Here is a 20,917-nt window from a genome sequence, read left to right as displayed (position 1 = left end):
GAGCAATGGGCCAACCCAGAGTGACATGCTATGAGTTGGAATTGGAGCATCCTCGCACAGGGAGACAGGTGAGGGAGGCCTACACAAGTGGACATGGAGACTGAGGTTAATGCATGAAGGTAAAAATCTAGAGATGATGAGAGAATGGGAGGTGTAGGAGCAGCCAAACAGGGGCTGGGGTGGTGCTCTCTGACTTTTATGAGCTTGTCACAGCATGGGTAATGAATGGGTGAATGCCAAAGACCAGAGGAAGTACTGAAAGATGTGACTGTGGGCAGGTACTGAACTCACTAGCCCCTGTCGCAGGGAATTAGAAGAGCTCGGTGGTGCTCAGGAAGTGTGGTAGCAGGAGGTATAGCAGAATTACCTGGATCCATGGCAGGCTCTCCCCCCATCCAACCTGCCCATGTCCCACACACGCTACCATCCGATTTTGGCTATTTCCTTCTCTTCTTGTGCACTTGAACCTTCTCGCTCAGCTAAACCCTTTTCCACTTCCATTTGCTTTCACCAGGCTCCCTGGAATACTGGTGAGTAATTATTTTTCCTGTTAACACAATTTACCTCATTCAGTCTTCACAACAATCCTATAAAATATTTCTTGCCCTATTTTGCAGATGGGAAAGTGTGTGGTGTATGACCCCACAAAACTATAATCTACACTGTAATTGGTGCCAGTTACATTAAACTGTGTTGTAAAATTAAAAAAAAAATGAAAATTAAAAATCTACCACAATCCTGCCAGTGCTGCTTTGAGTATGGAAATATGAGTATGTATACCCCAAATTGGGATCATATCATTTTTTGGATTACCCTCCCCTACAAATTATATTCATTTTTCTCATTTCAATTATTAGAGGTCTTTATTGTCATTTTTCCTGTGTGTGTGTGTGTGTGTGTATATATCTATATCTATATATATAGATGCAAAGGAACGTTTAATGAACTCTGAACTTTTTATTGGCATCCTGCCTTGCCAAGGGATGTCCCACTTTTGCTGCCTTTAGTGCCTCAAAACTTTGGTGTCGTTGACCTCAGACACCACTTTGCCGTCCACAATCTTGCGGGTCGTTGTCTTTTGGATGGGTTGTAAGAAATGGCTCTTGCCCAGGGCGTCAACAAGACTGAAGTCCTCCCCTTCTTCCAGTAGGTGGCGGTAGGTGGCAATCTCAGTCTCCACCTTCACCTCAATGTTCAGCAGGGCCTCATACTCTGGGGCCTGGCGCTGTCCCTCTGCTGGGTCTGGGTCAGCTCTGCCTCCACGTGCAGCAGGATCCCATTGAGTTGTTCTATCTGCACGGCACAGAGCATCTCCACCTCCCTCAGGCTGTTCTCCAAATTGACCTTTATATTTCTCATTGAGTCCAGGTCAGTCTCCAAGGACTTTAAATCTTAGCTCTGTGAGTGTCGTCTCAGCAGCGCCTATCTCAGCAATCTGTGTGGTGACCACTGTGGTGCTCTCTTCAGTCTTATGGGACAAGTACTTGTCTAGCTCCTCTCAGGTCTTCTGAGCCAGCTCTTCATACTGGGCCCAGAGTTGTGCCATGATTTTGCCCAGGTCCTGGGATTTGGGGGCATCCAACTCCACAGTCAACCCAGAGTTGGCAATCTGGTTTTGCAGACCGTTTACTTCCTCCTCATGGTTCTTCTTCACAAAGAGCAGCTCCTCCTTGAGAGCCTCGATCTGTCTCCAGCTGCATGCGAGTGATATTGGTGTCATTAATGACCTTTCGAGACCCATTGATATCATTCTCCACAGACTGGCTCATGGCCAGCTGTCTCATACTTGACTGAAGTCATCAGCAGCAAGATGGGCATTGTCAATCTGCAGAATGATGTGGGCATTGTCCACAGAATGTGCAAAGATCTGCACTCTCAGGTCCTCGATGGTCTTGAAATAATGCCCCCAGTCTTTAACCTGGGGTTCCTTCTTCCTTAGGTATTCCCGGATTTTGATCTCCAGTCTCCAATTATCAGCCTCTAGGCTTCTCACCCTCTCCAGGTTGGAGGCCAAGTGGTCATTCAGGCATTGCATGGTCTCCTTCTCGCTCTGGATGCCTCCTATGCCCACCAGACCCCCGCGCCATCCCTGCAGCCAAGCCTCTGGATCCCCAGCCACCCCACACACTGGTGGAGCGGGACACCGAGATCCGGGAGCCCGAGCCCCCGGCGCCTGCATAGACGCTGGCCGCCATGCTGACCGACCGGACCCAGTAGCTGGGCAACTGCACGGAGCCCAGGGTCCGGTAGCTCGTGGAGAAGCTGGAGCGTGTGCTGAAGCTCACGCTATTCAGGGAGGAAGGCAAGAAGCCAATACTCAGGAGGAAGGCCAGTAGTGGAAACTCAGGTTAAAGCTCCATATTTTTATTCCTTCCCTTATCCTCTATGCTCCCTAAACCATCAAAGTCAGATGAGCGCCAACTATTAGATTCCTCCCTCAACAATTTCAGCAACTCTCCATTGTTATCAAATGCAGCCTAAAAAAGAAGGTTCCCACGAACATATTCTAAGCTAATAAATACTTTTACATGTTTAATTTTCTTTATGTGTGTGATCTCACAGATATTCATGATTTGCAGTCTAAGGGGAAGGAGAATATTGGAAAATGATGTAGGTTATCAACACACAAAATACCTTTGGAGAAAAGCAAAAGAACTTCAAAAAGAAAGTTAAATTGCTGGCAAAAGTATGCTTAGGCATTCCAATAAGAGGCCAACTCTGATTGTCTTCATGGACCTATGCCCTCTGGTTTGTCCATATCTCAGCTAGTTCTCCCCCTTGATATGGGTAAATCTAATTGAGACTTATCAATCCAGTTCTGTCATGAACAGTTGGCTCTGGCACACCAAATGACATTTGGAAAGAAAGTCTTATTTTAACAGCCTTGTTGACTTTCCAACTTCTCTGTTACCAGTCATCAGAGTCTAATTTACTCTTCGGGGGCCCTAATCATTCTATAGCCTGAGCTGGACAGAAAAAAAATAATTTGTTCACTTAACAGAAAGAAAGTCTATACTCCCCAAACAAAACGAGTCAGACAGAGAACTTAGAATTAACAGGCTCTGCTGACGGACCCTTTTCCCTACTTTTCATCAGTCTGGTGACAGTAACTCTGGACAGAGATAAATGAGAGGTCAAGCTACCCTTCATTTTTCCAGAGGATTATTTCGCCCACAGATAAGGCACAAAGAAAGGAAGTAATAGTCAAGACCGGCCTGTAAGAAAACACACAAAAAAGGCTAACTAACAAAAGCTCATTCTCCTAGCAGCTTCCCCTCCCCCGATGCCGGCTTGGTGAGCGTGCCCACCAGCATGTATAGTTTGTTATTTCTTTTTTTTCAGTGAGGGGGGAAAAAAAGCACAAAGCTAGCATGTGGCAAAGATAATTGTGCCTCACATAATAGATGCTTGTGTTGCATTTCCTAACTTTATAGCTGATGTTAAAAAACCAAAAGAAAATAAAAAATGTCTGCATTCTTCTGTTTCAGCATACAGAAAGCCCAAGACTATACCAAATATTGTATGTTAAAAATATATTAATTGATTGATTTTTAATAAAAAGAATAGTGATAAGGCTGACAGGCTCTCATTGTGAGTTCTGAATTTTCTCTCCCCAATTTGGAGAACAAAGAAAGTTTCTAATCACTGTTATTATCCATATGGTATATTAAGAAAAGAAGGGCTAGTCCTATAACAAGTGAAAAATACACAGATACACATAAGTTTGTTGCAAGTCTTTCTCTTTGTTGATGAAATTTAATTTGTGCAATTACTTTCTAAGTCACTGTGCAACTTACTCTTCTATGAAAGGTAACTTTAGAACTTTGAATTTCTCAGGGAAAAATCTAACCCTTAACAGATAAAGGACTTTGAAAAGTCCTCATGCCTACAAAGTTATTTTAAATATATGATTTGAAATAACAGAGCAGAATGACTTTTTAGATACTTAGCACACCTTAATGGTATCAAATGAAACCTAACAATTAAGATTATTACTGACAAAGTGACTTTTCAGTGCATCAATAGATGCATCCATTAACGTGTTTTCTTTAAAGTGTACTTCTGAAAACAGAATGCAGAAATGGCTTAAATTAAACACTGAGAAATAAAACAGGTAATGAAAGTGAAGAGATTCAGAAGCTGACAATGACTTCTGTTTATGTGAATATTATAAACATCACTACATAAATGGGTTCTTGTTTTCTAAGGTGCAAATACTGAAACATGCATTTACAATATTTTAAAAATTTTCTAACTGGGTTTTATGCTTATCTCTTACTTAGAAGTTCAAATAAAACAAAGTAAATGGTTCCTTCTGAGGCCACGCATCACTATGTAAATGGCAGCAGAGCAGCTTCAGAGCCAGTTCTCACTGGAACATTAAAGCAGACTGACGAGTGCCCACCTCTATTTGGTCAGGGACAGGATGGTTCTGGTCATGTGCTATGGCCTCTCCCCTACCCAATTTGTTTCCCTCCACCATCTTTCTACTGTCTTCCCTGGAACTTTTTCCCGTGGCTAGTTAACACAATCACACCCACCTTCAAACTTCTCCCTTCAGGCTCTTGCTTCCTGCTTTTCCTGTAACTGAGCCTCAGGCCACTCCTGAAGGAAGTGCTTGGTCTTGCCATTGGAGGCTGCTCTTCCTACTGGTAGCAGGATCAAGGGGGTGCCCGGTGCTCCTCACTATCCTATCCTCCAGCAGATCATCATTCCGCAGCACTCCTGGGAAATCGTGGCTCTTGCAGGAATTTCCATTCATGCACAGAAAGAGCTTTTCTTTCTTATCTCCCTCATTTGTGGATGTTTAGGTCACCTCCTCTGTGCACTGGTTGCCTCTGAGCTTGGCTTGCCATCTTCTTCCTTGCCCTAGGTCTTTCCATCGTTGTAGGTCACTGCAACCTTCCGTTCCTTAGCTTGTCATATTCATGGCCTGTTCATCTTTACTAACCTTGACTTTGACTCCATTTCCATACTTTGGAGTGTGCCATTTCCTGGAACTGCACAACATGGAAATCAAATGCAAACATCCTACTTTTAGACCACTCCAGCCATTCCATTCAGCTACACCCACTTACTGTGTCTGTGCTTGGGCTAAAAGACCTCCTGCACCTAACTTTTTCCAAGTCTCTTACTCATGCCTTCATTTCCTATCCAGGTTACATTTCATTCCATTAACCATTAATTTCAATCATTTTGTAGTCAGTATCCTCAAATACCTTATTTCATTACCCCTACCCAGGATAAGCCTATTTGTCAACCTTCATCATAATTTATTAGCAAAGATACCACCATTACTTAGGTTTTTACCACTGTAATCTTATGGTCTCTTACTTCGACTGGTGCCTCAATACTTCTCTGAAAAATTCTGGGCTTTCCTATGTATTTCTCTTAGATGTTCCAATGCTGTTAGTATCTATTTTCTTTAATTTTTCTTAGGCCTCTGAAACTATCAATGTGTCATTTATGGATACCTCGTAAATATTTTTTGAACAGCTTAATAAAGATTGAATAAATACAGGTTTTTGTGGTTTCAGCCAAAGTTTTCTAAAATGTTTTCTATAATTGTAAATATGTCTTCTCTCCCAAAATTAATCAATATATTCCATTCATTCCCAATCAAATTTTTGGTAGGTTGTGTGTGTGTTTGTGTGTGTGTATGTGCATGTGTGAATGGACAAGGTGATTTTATTTTGTCAGTTCATTCATGTGTAAAAAAATATCTGGACCTCTAACCCACATTACATATACAAAATTAGTTCCAAATGGATTAAAGATATAAATGAGGAAAATAAACAATTAAGCTTTCATATAAAAATACCTTTATGTCTTTGGAATAAGAAACTATTTCTTAAACATGAAAAACACTAAAACATCATTAAAAGAGTAAAAGGCAAACCGTAGAGTGGAAGATGCCTTTACAATGCATATGTCCAACAAAGGACTCATAACTAAGATGTAAAAATAATGCCTCCAAATAAGTGAGAAAAAAGGCAGTCAGGCCAGAAAATGGTCACAACTTGAATAGAAATTGCACAAAAGAGGATTTCCAAATGGTCAGTAGACAAGGAAAGAAGCTGAATTTCATTAACAACCAGTGAAATGCAAAGTAACGCCACAGTGAGATATCACTATACACCCACCAGGATAGATAAAATTAAAAAGATGAGAGATGAGAAGTATAGCCAAGGACAATGGAACTTGTATATTGCTAGTATGTTGGTAAATTGGTAAAACCAGTTTGGAAAACCATTTTAGCAGTATCTGTTAAAGTTGCACACATGCATACCCTCTGAGTAATTCCGCTCCTTATATGCCCCCCCAAAGCCATGTGCTAGAATATTCATGGATGCAGGATTTGTAATAGTTCAAAATGGGAAGTCCTGAAAAAGTGTGGCACATTCACGAAATCGAATAGCATAGGCAGGAGCTAGTAGAATTTTTCTGGAGAGAGACAGATGGTTAATATTTTAGGTTTAGGGGCCATTCAGTCTCAGTTGCAACTGCTGAACCCTGCCATTGTAACATGAAAAACAGGAATAGACAATATGCAGATGAATGGATGTGGCTGTTTTCCAATAAACATTTATTTACAAAAATAGGCAGTTGGCCAGTAGACCATAGTTCGCTGATGCCCTGCTATACATCAACACAAAAAAGAAATTTTGATATATTTATACAATGAAATATTACACAGCAAGAGAATGACAACTATGTGTAACAAAATGTGTGAGTCTCACAAACTGCAGAGTGAAGGAAACCATATTAAGAAGTACATATTGTTTGGTTCAATTTATATAGAGAGCAAAGATTGATAGAACTAACTTATGGTGCTAGAAATCAGGAGGGTAGCTTCTTCTGCGTGTGTGGAGAGGGAGTGTAGGGACTACGGGAGAGCATGCGGAGGACTTGGCAGCATGGAAATGCTCCACTTCTTGAGCTGGGTACTGTTACACAGGGGTGTTCAGTTTAGATAACTTCAGCTACCTGTGTGGATATCATACATACATTTTAATTTATGTATATTATACTTCAGTAAAACAAATTTTCTGTTGTTTACTATGGGGAATAATTTTTTAAAAGTAGTTTGACTCTTCGCACTTGAATTGCTGCGTGTTTGGGGTTCCTTAAAGCACATGAATATCCAACATGAGGATGTTCCTAGTTGCTGAACAAGACCCAGTGAAAGCCCAATATCTGGATGGGATTAGAGTCTTCCTTTTTCAGTAAATAGGCTAGACATTATGTCATTACATTATGGACAAAGAGCACATTTCTATGAGGGCCACAATTTGAGATACTTGATAGTTGCTGTAGCCTACCTGGAGGGTTTTTTTTTTTTTTTACTGTGGACTCCCAACTGGTACCACTGGTAGGCCAAAAATGAGACCATTTTCAGAAAGATAGGCCCTAGTTTTCAAAAACAGTAGAATAATTTTATATACCGGTTGCTAATTTCACTCAATAAACCATAGAGTTATGAGACCAAACTTTTGAAACTTCCTGGAGAAAGATGAATTTTGCTGCTTTTTGGAGAATGCATTGGAGGTAGCTAAAGAGGAGACAGTTCGGGAGGCCTCCACAGTATAAGAAGAAGTGATGGCTATTGAACTCAGGTGATGGCGGTGGGGCCTGAAGAAGGGCTAGTCAAGATATGTTTGGGGATGGAGCTGACAGCATTTGCTGAAAGATTAGATGTGGGGATCATGATTACAGGAGCACCACTGATGGCCTCCAGGTTTCTGACTTGAGGATTTGGGTGGACGATAACTTCATTTCCTATAATGGCAAAGAGTCAAACTTTGGAGAAAAATTAAAAACTCCATTTAGATACATTAATTTTGAGATTTTTCTAAGTCAAGTGTTGATGTGAAATAAGTAATTGAAGATGTCAGAACTCAGATAACAGATATAAATGCTGGAGACATAAATTTGGGAATTACAAGCCTTACAATGACAGTTAGGTCTATGATTACTGGTGCTATCTGGGGGATGAGCAGAAGAGGATGCAAGATGGATCCCTGAGGTTCTGCAGGGCTTGGTGTCCTGGAAGATGAGAAGAAAGCCTCAAAAATTATTGAAAAATAGCTACGGAGTGGTCAGAGAACAAGTGGGGACATGTTGAGCTGCTGCCATTCTTACCTGGTTGTCTGTGATCTTCTCTCTCTTTCCTTCTCTGGCTTGGGAGAGTATAATTTCTTCTGGGCATCTGTGCTTGTGTTTGCCAAAGACCAAATGAAAAGTGGGAAGCTTTCCATTAGGGCAGGTAGTCCAGCTTTACAGTCTAATTCACTCCTTCCTAAAGTTTGTATCTCTGGTAAGGCGAGATACAAGCACTCCTTGGGCACATTATCCCCCAAAGGGCCAGTGATCAAAATCATCAGGATAATTGCCACCATGTATAAAGTGCTTAATGTGTGTCAGGCACTAGTCTAAGAGCTTCAGTGTAGTACCTCATTTATTGCCCACAATATCTGTGAGCACTACACTATTATCCCCATTTACAGGCAGAGAAACTACGTCGAGTACACAACGTCAGAAGAATCCCTAAAATGCAACAGCCCCCATCCTTTTGGGCACCAGGGACCGGTTTTGTGGACGACAGTTTTTCTACTGATGGGCAGGAGGGAGGGGACAGGAGGCAGAGCTCAGGCAGTTATGGGAGCCAAACTTTGCTCATTCACCCACCACTCACCTTCTGCTGTGCGGCCTGGTTCCTAACAGGCCACGGACCGGTACTGGTCCACGGCCGGGATGTTGGGGACCCCTGCTAAAATGGACCCCTGACAAATATTATTGTGTATGTGTATGTGCCATTAGTCTACTGAAGTACTCATTTTGATTTAAAAAAACAAACAACTTCACAGGGTGTTTGTACGTTCAGCAAACATTTATTAATCACATTCTATATCTGGGAGACAGGTTTCAGGGGATGTGTGCCCTGTGCTCACAATGTATACAAACGGGCTTAGTGCATTTTCTTCCTTCCACCTGAGTGTAAGTAGCCAGACTGAAGTAAAAAAGCTCCCTTGAGTGGGAGGGAAGAGGATGATACTGGGAACAAGCCTGTACAGGGTATCATGGTCGGGGTTTCATGTAACTCCTGTGCAATCAGTGACTGTAGGGTGTGTTCAGTAGCCTCGATTAGAAATATGTGAGTCAGATTTTTGATTTCTGTAATTACTGATATAAGGAACAAATATATGCCAATTTCCCACCTCCTTTTAATTAATATACCTGTACAATGGCACGTCCATAAAAGAGCTTCAACACAAACAGAATAAGAGGCAAGAGGTAAAAGAACATTGATCCAAATGACTTTCATCAAAATTTGTTAGACTCCTTGTCTCAAGGGGATAAAACTCCCAGAAATAGTAGTTATGTTGAGGAAATGAAGTAATTGCTGTAGACCAATTATTTAGGACTATTTCAGTGTTTTGCATTTGTACTTTACCTCGGGAAGTAGTTTTGGCCATAAAGAGACCCCACTCAATAAAAAGTATACTCATTAGTATGATAGAGATAGAATTTTGCAGAATTGCAAAGCAAAGTGGAAATTAATTTGGAAACTTATATAATGGAATTAAGTAATAAGAATTTACTTATTTATGGTTAGGGAATATTTGATTAACCTTTCAACTCTATTTATGGTAGGTGGCAGAATAAAAACTTCACAGACAAGGAATTCATCTGCTCTAAAATATATATTATTTATAAATTCTTATGAATACCAGATTTTGCCTTTTGATGTAAACAGCCAGATGTTACCCTTATGGAGTTATCAAAAAGTATTAAAATATGCTTATGGCTCATTTCATCAAATAAATACATTTCTGATTTTTAAAAAGACATGAATTGAGGCAAGAGAAAAGGGCAAGACATGAAGTTCAAACAAATTTTTTAAAAAAGTACTATGCATCCCAAATGTTTCAAATGTTCAACTATATCAGAAATTCTTTACAAATACTTGAGGAATGTGCCTAGAAACAATGTACAGCCAATAGTAGAGTATCATCAGAATAATGACAGTTTTATTTAATCCAGACTTCCAGAAGCCAATGGGATTTAACTGTTTTGTGGAAATGATGGTCCAATTACTGATGATGGTGTGTGACACTTCCTATGTACTGAAAATGCATATAATGAAAAAGCTTCTGCCTTCCAGAAAATAAAGCTCTCATAAATGAACACTTAGAGCTACACTCTTTCTTAGCATGTACCCTGAAGTACTATTAGCATAATGGTAATCTTGCAGAAGCATTAAGGAAAATATGTGCCATTTGGGAGTGATTTCCAGTTTGGATCCATGGCAATACTTTATCTGATATCTTTAAATAATGTAGGAAATTTATGTGTGTAGAGGGTGGTGATGAATGATATGTTAAACAGTCATCTTTATGAGATGAGAACTGAATCCTTAGAGTTTCAATGAGGTTAAAGTTGAAAGCAAGCAAAGATATAAATCAATAAACAGATAGTTAAGTTAAAATTTGAGTTATTCAAATCTCAAATTTTCAATTTTCCATGACAATGTAATATAGAAAATGATGATAGAGACAAAGAAAGTTTTTTTGAATTCTCTTTTTCTAATACCAAAGCATATATCTTTGACAATTGCATAATTGCTGATCACTTTTTTTGCCAGCCAATATTAAGGTTGTATAATCAAGATGCTAATTGTTTCTTGTCCTGCTGAAGTCAGCCAATGAATTGAAGATTGAAAGAAATAGGGAAAAACATTTGGCTGGTTTCTGGATTTATCAGCTTCTAAACTCTGTGTGTGTGTGTGTGTGTGTGTGTGTGTGTGTGTGTGTGATATCTATGGCTGTTCATCATAGATATCAATTCATTTAGATTGAATGTGAGATGACAGTCATGATGGATTTATAAATATATAGTGATTTTTCTCCTTGGCATATATTATTTTCATGAGTACTGTCATTGGATGCCAGTTTCTTTTAGCCATTCACTTGCATTATGAAGTGCATAATCTTTGAATCAGATCATTGATGCTTAAATGTTCTTAGTCTATCTCTTTTATCTTGATATATTTTACATATTATTGCTTTTCCACTCACCCCCAGGGTTTCAGTTCCTTTGCTCTTAGTTTCTCCATGGATATGTGGTCACAATCTACTGTGTCATTATCAGCAGTGATATGACAACAGTAATTATTTTTATGATAACATGGTTGTAGGGTTCACAATGGTATATATTTTTTAAACAAATTAAACCCTATCCTTACAGTATCATTTACTATAGGGTGCCTTCTTGGATAGGACAGAAAATTTGAAGTTACATAAGTATCCCTGTGGAATTAAGCATTATTCTCAATATGTCCATGAGGGCATGGTGGACCTCATTGTGCTTTTGAAAAATATGACAGAGAAATCTGGCTTCAAAAATGCCACAGTAACCAGATGAAGTGGTTTGACATTTAACCAGGCTCTTTATTACATTCTGTATCATCAGCAGCAATAAAATGGTGATGTATCCTTTTAAAATAATGGCTCAGGTGTTCCATGAATACCTCCACAAGCGTCAAGTGCCCAATTCATCTGTCTGCTCCAATTGTCTCAGAAACAGCCCAGAACGATTAAAGATAGAAGTGCATGTGTTTGCCTCCACTTGTACAGTGGAAAATGCTTTAAAAAGTAAGTAAAAACTTTCCTTTATTGAGTACATATCCTTCTGGAGACTTTATATATCATCTTTCAAGTATTTCCAATATATCTTTATGTCAGGATTATTATCTCTGTTTTCTAGATGAAATAACTTAGCTTTAATGGTAAATGGCTGAGCAGAGACTTCTGTCTGGCTCTAAAGTCAAAGTACTTTCTCTTAAATGATGCTGTTTTTCAAATCTCACTGAAGACCAAACTGCAACTGATAGACTAGATTCAATTACAGTGAATTGGGCTTGAGAATAGGCATTTGCTATGGAAGTCTTCCAACACAGTGACACAGTCACATATGCCTAATAAAGGATAGTGGTGACTTTGACAGTAGTGAGATCTCTAGTAAGTGTTAAAAGAATCCACTGATAATTTGAAAGCTGAATGTTATGTAATTCATAAAGTAAAAACTTTCACTGACTCCAATTATTATTCAATTCTAAACATGGAACTAGGACAAAAAGAAGTTGGTATCTGCAAAATCCCCGCCAAGCAGTTGAATTGATTGTCTTCTACTGCACCTGGAGATTTTACTTAAGAATAAAAATTTCAGTTTAAATGCAATGAAACTATGTGCCTGGTACTAAACAGATAAGTCTATACAAACCATTTGACCCTATTAAGCATTAGACTTACAGCTACAAGTTTTATAAATAAGTTAAAATTTATTTAATTTTTCAATATATTAAGGATGCAGTATTTTATGATTATATATTCATACTTTGCCCACAACAGAAGGAAAAATCTGAAGTGTATATAAATGGTGTTTACACAATATTTCCTGAGTCCTTTTTGAAATGATTCTAACTTCAGTGCTGTTATTACTAGAATCAAACTACAAATATTATCTCAGTTAATCTATGGTAAATGCAAAGCAAAGAACACCTATTTTCCTCCATCACTTCTCATTTTTCTTATTTTTAAAGAAATATAAGATATTAACATGGGATATTTATGTCTTATTATAAATAACAACTTTACCACATATAGCCTTGCTGATTTGACATCATGCAAAACTATATATGTCTCCCTTAATATTGAAAAACATTAAAAATATCTCTAATAATTACACACAGGAAAAAGCCTCTGCTTATGATATAGTTCCATAAGGCTTCATTAATTATTTTAATCACAAATAATGAGATATATTATATTTTTTCTACCCAAAGGAACATCTCATTGAGTCTTAGTAAGTATCAAAAAGAGAAAAAGTCAGTCACGCAGACACTTATTTATCAACATGTATGCATTGACCATCTACTCTGTGCCAAGTATGGCTTCACTTATTAGGGATAAGAAAGTATGAAGACAAATCCCCTGATCTGGTGGAGCTTGTGTTCTAGTAGAGAGATTGATCACAAACAAACAAGTCAATAAGTGCATGATATCAGTTGGTAACAAGACCCAGAAAGAGAAACAAAGCAGTGTTAGAGATAGAGAATGACAATGAAATAGGGGCTTTCAGATCAGATGATCAGGAACATTTTACTTGAGGAGGTGGCACAAGACTAGAAACCGGAATAAGTGAGGTAACAAGATAGGAGAATCTCTGGACAAGGCATTTCCCAGGCTCAGGGCCTTACAAGTTCTGAAGTCCTAGAGCAAGAATGAATTTTGTGTCTTCAAGGGCAGCTGGAGTTAAGTAAGTAAAGAGGAGAATGGTAGGAGACACTATCAGAGAGGTGAGCACTGGTTAGGCATGTTGGGTTTTGTTGGCCAAGGAAAGAACTTTAGATTTTTTTTGCCGTATGATAGGAAGCTGTTGTGAAGCAGGACAAAGATGAGAGGTAAAAAGAATACTTCTTCATACAGAGGATATTGCAGGAGAAGAAGCAGGGCGCCATCTAAAAAACTATGACAACAACCCAGGCAAAGACGGTGGTATAAGGCTATGGTATAAGCGGTGGAGGTGGTACGTGGCAGACGTTGTGTACATTTTGATGGTTGAGCCGACATGGCTTAGGAGATTGAGTGTGAGATGTGAAAGGAAGAAGGAAGGATAATTTCAGAATTTGAGCAACTGTGCCATTTACAAATTGGGAAATGCTGGTAGAGGAAGGGTTCAGGAGTCAATGGGATTCAGGTTTAGGTGTGCCATACTTGATATCCCTGTCAGCTATGCAGTGGAAATGGGAAGTACGTGGCTGAATCTATAAATCTGTATTTAAGAGGAGAGGTTTGCCAGGAGGTAGAAATTTTAGTTATTAGCTTATTGATAGTATTAAAGCTATGAGATTGAATAAAATCTCATAATGTATGAGGCCTGAGGACTCAAAAATTTTGAGATCTGGAGGAGGAGGAGCCAACAATGGACACTAAGAAATGATCCATAAGGGAGGCGAGACAGCAAAAGAATATGTTATCTGTAGAAGCCAAATGACAAAAATGTTTTTTTTTTTAAAGTGATCAAGAATGGCAAAAATAGCTGGGAGGTCAAATAGAATAAGGAGTGAGGGGGGCTCAAGGTGAATTTCTTTTTTAACCCTGTAAAGAATAATTTTAGTGGATAATGAGTGTTGAAGAAGTGGAATCTGTGAGGATATACAACCATTCTGAGGTGTTTCTCCAATAAAGGGCATAAGACATGGGGCTGTTGCTGGAAGGGAATGTGGAATCAAGGAAAGGCACCTCCCTTCCTCCCTTCCCCCCTTCCTTCCTAATGTTACTGTAGGTAGCATCTAGAAATGAGTGGTCAGAGGGGAAATAAAGCAGGGCTCATGCAATCACAATCTAAAGAAGTTAAAACAGGAGGCTAGAAACAAGAGGAAATCATGTTTCCTATTAACTCAGCAGTCCTGGGCCTGGTCTGATAAGACTGCCAGGTGCTCCAAATATCACAAGCAGGGATAGCTCAGGAGGAAGGGAGCCCTTGGCACTCTGTGCTAGGAAAGGGAGCCTCTGTAGCAATTTTGCTAAGACAGCCTTTACTAACTGAGAAAGAAAGCCTTTGTGGCCGTACATTATTCCCAAGATTAGAGGGGGAAGGATGAGAAGGCATCTGGAAGCTGACTAAGATATATAACCCCTGAACCCCAATAGTTAGCATACTTAGATTAGCAAAGTACCCATGTATAGCCTTGGCTACAGTGCATAAGACAAACTTATTAACAAAGTTACTAACAATTATTTCCCTTATATGTGGGGCAGTCAGATTAGCCAAGTGATGGCTCACAGCTTTGTTCTCACATGTGTATCATAAATAAACTTGCTATCTAATTTCCACTGTATGTGTTGTCTCTCATTTGAATCCAACCCTTGCAAGCGAGGCAAGAATGGAGGGACAAGCTTGGGGGAGAGGGAATACTCGGTTCTCTCTCTGGTAATGCCTCCCTCCCTCCCTCCCTCCCTCCCTCCCTCCCTCCCTCCCTCCCTCCCTCCCTCCCTTCCTTCCTTCCTTCCTTCCTTCCTTCCTTCCTTCCTTCCTTCCTTCCTTCCACACTAGGGTATTTTAAAGCATGTCTGTTCACTGATAGAATTATGCAGTTGGAAAGAAAATTTAGATGTTGTAGGAGCTGGTGGATATAATTGCAAGAGTGAAGTGCTAGAGTAGGTGAGAGAGAGACTCATGTATAGAAGGGGGTGAGGGTGGGGTAGGCTAGCCATAGATGAAGCAGGGACAGTGCCTTCCTTGGAACAGAAGGGAAGGCACCGATGTAATTCAGTTGGAGGGAGGGTCATGTGGGTAACTTTTATGATTACTTTTAACTTTCTCACTGAAACACATCAGCTGAGTGTCATGGCTGGTGAGAAGTTGAAGGAATGATGGATGTTTGAAGAGTGAGGGGAAGTGTGTAAGCAAGTACCATAAACTGGGTGGCTTAAAATAACAGAAGTTTATTGCCTCACATTCTGGAGGCTAGAAATCTGAAATCAAAGTGTCAGCAGGGTTGTGTTTCCTCTGCAAACTGTAGAGGAAGCCTTCTTTGCCTCTTCCAGCTTCTGGTGGTTTGCAATCCTTGGTGTTTCTTGGATTATACACTTTTGTGTCCTCTGTTGTCACATGGCGCTTTTCCTTTGTATGCCTCTCTCTCCCTTATATAAGGACAACAGTCATATCATGTGAGCTGGGGGCCCACCCTGCTTCAGTATGAGCTCTTCTTAACTAATTACATTTGTAACAACCCTATTTCCAAATGAGGTCACAATCTGATATACTGGAGGTCAGGACTTACACATATCTTTTTTTTTACAGGGATACAATTCAACTCATAACAGGAAAATATGCAATATTTGGCTAGGAGAGGAAAGTGAAACATAAAGTTTTCCTGGCAGCTCTGGGGGTCCACTTGAGTTTTGCATTAACAGAGTTTGAGACCTTCGTCAGCTTAGTCAACTCAGAACATATTATGACAGATACAGGTGTGTTTCTTTTCTGCTTTTGTGTTGGTTTTGTTTATCATTGGTTGCTTTAGTTTTTATTTTAAAATAATTTTGGTAACTTTGCTTCTCCACCATAGGACAAAAATATCACGCCTCCAAGTGGAAGCATGGCCTACCCAAATAGCATATATTTCTATCTAAATGCTTTTTGCTAATAATGCAAAAGATTAAAACACAATGAAACTATTTATTTTAAAATTTCATATTCTTACAAACATGAAGAGAAGTTTGTATTGCCTAACACAAGTATACATTTTCTGCTATTAAATCTGCTATAGAGTAAACCATTTTAAACCAGATAGATGGTTTCTTTTTCAGAACTATTTCAGCTTATAAACAAAGAAGTCCCCATAGAAACCTCACCAAAATAGCTTTCATTTAGGGCGAGATATTTAAAGGCAGCACCTGTAAAAACATCCTTCTCTGAGCTGTTTTGAGGGGTATGGGGGAAGAATATTTCTGTGCTTTTTTTTTGAGAACCAGCATGCTCTTTCCTGATATAGGAGAGCTGAAGATGACTGGAGAGTTAGGAGGGAGAAGAAAATTCATCCTGTAGTAAACTTTATCTTTATAGACGAAGAGAGTTTGAGAGTAACTTGCCCTCAGTCACTGAGTTACCCAGGCTTGGGGGTAGCATTTGAACCCAGTTCTGCATAATCTGAATCTGTATCCTACCTGCATTCACCCCCTCCCAGGATACATGCTTTCCTGGGCCACTTTTTTCCTCTCTGGGCTTTGGTTCTGCACAATAACCTATGTTTAAGTATATCAATTAGAATTGAGGGCAAGGCCTTTAAAGTGCTTATTTTGGAAATGTGCACATGATACAGGATGAGGCTGAGCCTAAGAGGTGACAGAATATGGCCACCCCTCTCCCCCTGTCCCAGTTGATTTACACCAGGCCTAAGGAACATCATCTATTCATCTATTCCTTCAATCCACAAATATTTATTGAGGGCCTATTATGTTATATGCCATATACTACATGTGCTGAATGCTTCACAGTGATTACTTAATCTTGCTACAATTGCCAAGACCCTTCTGTTCATAAAAAGAATTGAGGCAATGTCAATAATTGAAATCCAGATACATGCAAACAAAGGAGGTGTGATGGTTAATTTCATGTGTCAACTTGAAGGGGCCATGGGATATGGAGGTATCTAGTTAAACATTATTTCCTGGATGTGTCTGTGAGGCTATTTTTGGAAGAGATTATCAATTGAATCAATGGACTGAGCAAAGTAGAATGGCTCTCCCAGTGAGGGTGACTATCATCCATTCTGCTGAGAGGTTGAATAGAATAAAACAGAGGAGGAAAGGAGAATTCTCTCTTTCTCTGCCTGACTCTAGAGCTGGAATATCAGTCTTCTCCTGCCCCAGCCTGAAACTTATGCCACTGACTTTCCTGGGTTTCCAGCTTTCACACAGCAGATCATGAGACCTTTTACCCTCTGTAACTGTGTGAGCCAATTCCTTATAATCTCAGTCTCTTCCCCTACTCTCTCTTCTCTCTTGAGTAGACACACACACACACACACACACACATCATACATACATATACACATACATATATATACACACATATCTATATATCTATACACACACATACATATATACATGTATATTCATTCAATTGGTTCTGGTGTTTTTTTTTTCTGGAAAATCCTAAACAATAAAAGAATAGAGGTAAAAAATATTGTAGTAAATGAAGTTTGTGGGGATTTAAGGAGAGAATCCATGCAGAGGGAGAGAATGTGGCCTGGAGGGTTGTTTTGGCAAAGTTACTGAGAGGTAGCTGGGAGAAATGGCTTCAGTGGCTGTCATGTACACGTGTCATGACCTAGCTGCCATATACACAAGTGTACACCTGTGTATGTATGAATTTTAAAGAACAGCTTGGAATAAACAGAAATGCATTGGGGCCCTCCAAAGCAGCCTAACACAGAGAGGAGGAAGTCATTGTCTTTTTTTCCATCTTCAACTGAACAATGAGTGGTCATGGGACCAGGCTTATGAGTGGTCACTAAGTCTGCACAGCAACCTAAGTGAATGATGGGCAGTGGCCAGATCACTAAACCTTGGATGATAGGTGAGGGCAGTGGTGATAGCAGCTGGGGATGAACACTTAGGGCTATAAAACAAATGCAGAAAAGCAAGGATGAGGCAGGATGGCAGCCCATACATGCTACAGGGACATATTGTAGAGCAAATTGTAAACAATCAGAGGGCCTGGATTAGGTGGAATTTATGTGACAAACAAATTGCACTTCCAAGGCCAGGCCTTATTTTAAGGACATTAGAAATATTAACTCATTTAATCCTCACAACAGCTCCATGCTCTGGTGCTATTATTTCTTTCATTAGCAGATGAGGAGTCTGAGGCACAGAGAGGCTGAGTTGCACAAGGACCCATAGCTAGTAGGTAGCAAGGTCAAATTCGAAGCCAGATATCTGGCCCCAGAGCCTGTGCTCTTAGCTCTGTCGTTATGTTGCCTGAAAAATATGAATCTATAGGTCTGTAAGTTCATGTAGTCATTTGATAAATTATTAAATTCGGGGCTAACCACTATTCTTGATAATGGGAATAAAGTAATGAACAAATAAATGAGATCATTTCTTACATGAAAGTGAGGACAAAAATTGCTAGAAAATAAGTAATAAAATATTTAGAGCTGTGTCATCTAATATAATAGTTACTAGCAACATGTGGCCAGTGTGACTGGAGAACTGATTATTAAAACAAATTAAATTAAATTAAAATTTATTTATATTTAATTTTTAAAAATGATATTCAGTTCAGTTACTGGGGAAATTTAAGTATCTTAGAACAACTTGAGTATATAAATCTATTTTTTTACCTGTAAATTTTATGAAATCCAAATACAGATTGATCATTTCATATGAAAAGACAATGTTTACATTGTGATGTACTGTCAATATAAAATACACTCCAGATTTCAAAGACTTAGTAGGAAATAAAAAATGTAAAATATCTCATTATTTTTATATCAGTTATTTAAAATGATAATATTTTGACTATATTGTGTTAAAATAGATTATTAAAATTAATTTCACTTGTTTGTTGGGAGTTTTTTGATTACTGTTTTAAGTTCACTAGTTGCAATTGGTCTATTTGGATTATCTGATTTCTCCTGATTCCGTTTTGAAAGATTGTATGTTTCTATGAATTTATCCATTTCAACCAGTTTGTCTAATTTGTTGGTATATAGTTGTTCATAGTATTTTCTTACAATCCCTTGTATTTCTGTGTAGTCCATTATTACTTTCCCTTTTTCAATATTGAGTTTATTTATTTGGGTCTTCTCTCTTTTTTTCTTGATGAATCTAGTTAAAGGTTTGTCATTCTTGTTTATATTTTCAAAGACCTGGCTTTTGTTTTCATTGATTTTTTTTTTTACTCTTTTTTTTTAATTTCTGCTGTGATCTTTGTAATTTCCTTTCTTTTACTCACTTTGGGCTTTGTTCATTGTCCTTTTTCTACTTATAGTTTCTAGATTGTTTGAGTTTTTTTGTTTCCTGAGGTAGGCATGTAATGCTATAAATTTCCCTCTTAGGACTGCTTTTGCTGTGTCCCATAGACTTTGGATAGTTGTGTTCCAACTTTTTTTATTTATTACTTGATGTCATTGTTAACCAATTCATTGCTTAGTAACATGTTATTTAACTTTCATATCTTTGTGTATTTTTCTTGTGATTGATTTCTAGTTTCATACCTTTTTGGTCAGAGAAGATACCTGATATGACTCCAATCTTCTTAACTTATTGAGACTTGTTTTGTGTCCTAACACATGGTCCACCCTAGAAAATACTCCATGTGTATATGAAAAGAATGTATATTCTGCTTTGGGGTAAAGTGCTCTGAAGGTATCAATTAAATACATCTAATCTAGTGTGTCATATAAGGCTGCTGTTTTCTTGTTGATTTTCTGGCTGGAAGATCTATCCATTGATGTCAATGGACTGTAAAAATCCTTTACCATGACTACATTACTGTCAATCTCTCCTTTTATGTCCATCAAGATTTGCTTTACATATTTAGGTGCTCTTATGTTGAGTGCATAGATGTTTACAAGGGTTAATTCCTCTTGTTGGATTGCTCCATTTATCACTATGTAGTGTCATTCTTTGTGTCTTACTGTAGTCTTTGTTTTAAACTCTATTGCTATACTTACCTGCAGGGGAGATACCATGATCATAAAGTCTATTGCTACCTACGTTCTTTATTTTCATTTCCATTTCCATAAAATATCATTTTCCATCTCTTTTTTCTCATCTGTGTCTATCTTTCATGCTGAGGTGGGTCTGTTATAGACAGCATATATATGGGTCTTATTTTCTTATCCATTCAACTACCCTACATCTTTTGATTGGAGCCTTTAAGCCATTCACAATAAAGTGATTATTGATTGGTGTGTATTTATTATCATTTTATTCTTTTAACTATGTTGTTGTTGTTGCTGCTCTTCCTCTTCCTCCTCCTCAAGAAAACCATTTAACATTTCTTGTAATATGAGTTTGATGGTAACAAACTCTTTTGGATTTTTCTTGTCTGAGAAAATCTTTATTTCTCCTTCAATTTTAAATGATACTCTTGCTGTGTAAAATTGTCTTGGTTGTTGACCCTTGCTTTTCATCCTGGACAGAATGTTTTCACAGGTGAATTTTACCAAACATCGAAAGAACTAACACGTATTCTTCTCAAACTATTCCAAAAAAAGTGAAAAGAAGACCCCCAAGTTAATTTTATGAAGCCAGCATTATCCTAATTCCAAAACAAGATAAGGATACCACAAGAAAAGAATATTATAGACCAAGATCCTTAATGAACATAGATGCTAAAG

The 20,917-nt window shown here is 38.6% G+C and overlaps 1 pseudogene; it reads right to left on the bottom strand.

The window, feature by feature from the left end:
- Nucleotides 1-1,003: 1,003 nt before the first annotated feature.
- On the bottom strand, nucleotides 1,004-8,399 carry LOC129084127 (keratin, type I cytoskeletal 18-like; annotated as a pseudogene).
- Nucleotides 8,400-20,917: the final 12,518 nt, after the last annotated feature.

The sequence above is a fragment of the Pteronotus mesoamericanus genome, unplaced genomic scaffold, assembly GCF_021234165.1.
Source record: "Pteronotus mesoamericanus isolate MK-2021 breed Mesoamerican mustached bat unplaced genomic scaffold, CSHL_Meso_final scaffold_174, whole genome shotgun sequence".
NCBI lineage: Eukaryota > Metazoa > Chordata > Mammalia > Chiroptera > Mormoopidae > Pteronotus > Pteronotus mesoamericanus.
This window is presented reverse-complemented; position numbering and strand designations above follow the sequence as displayed.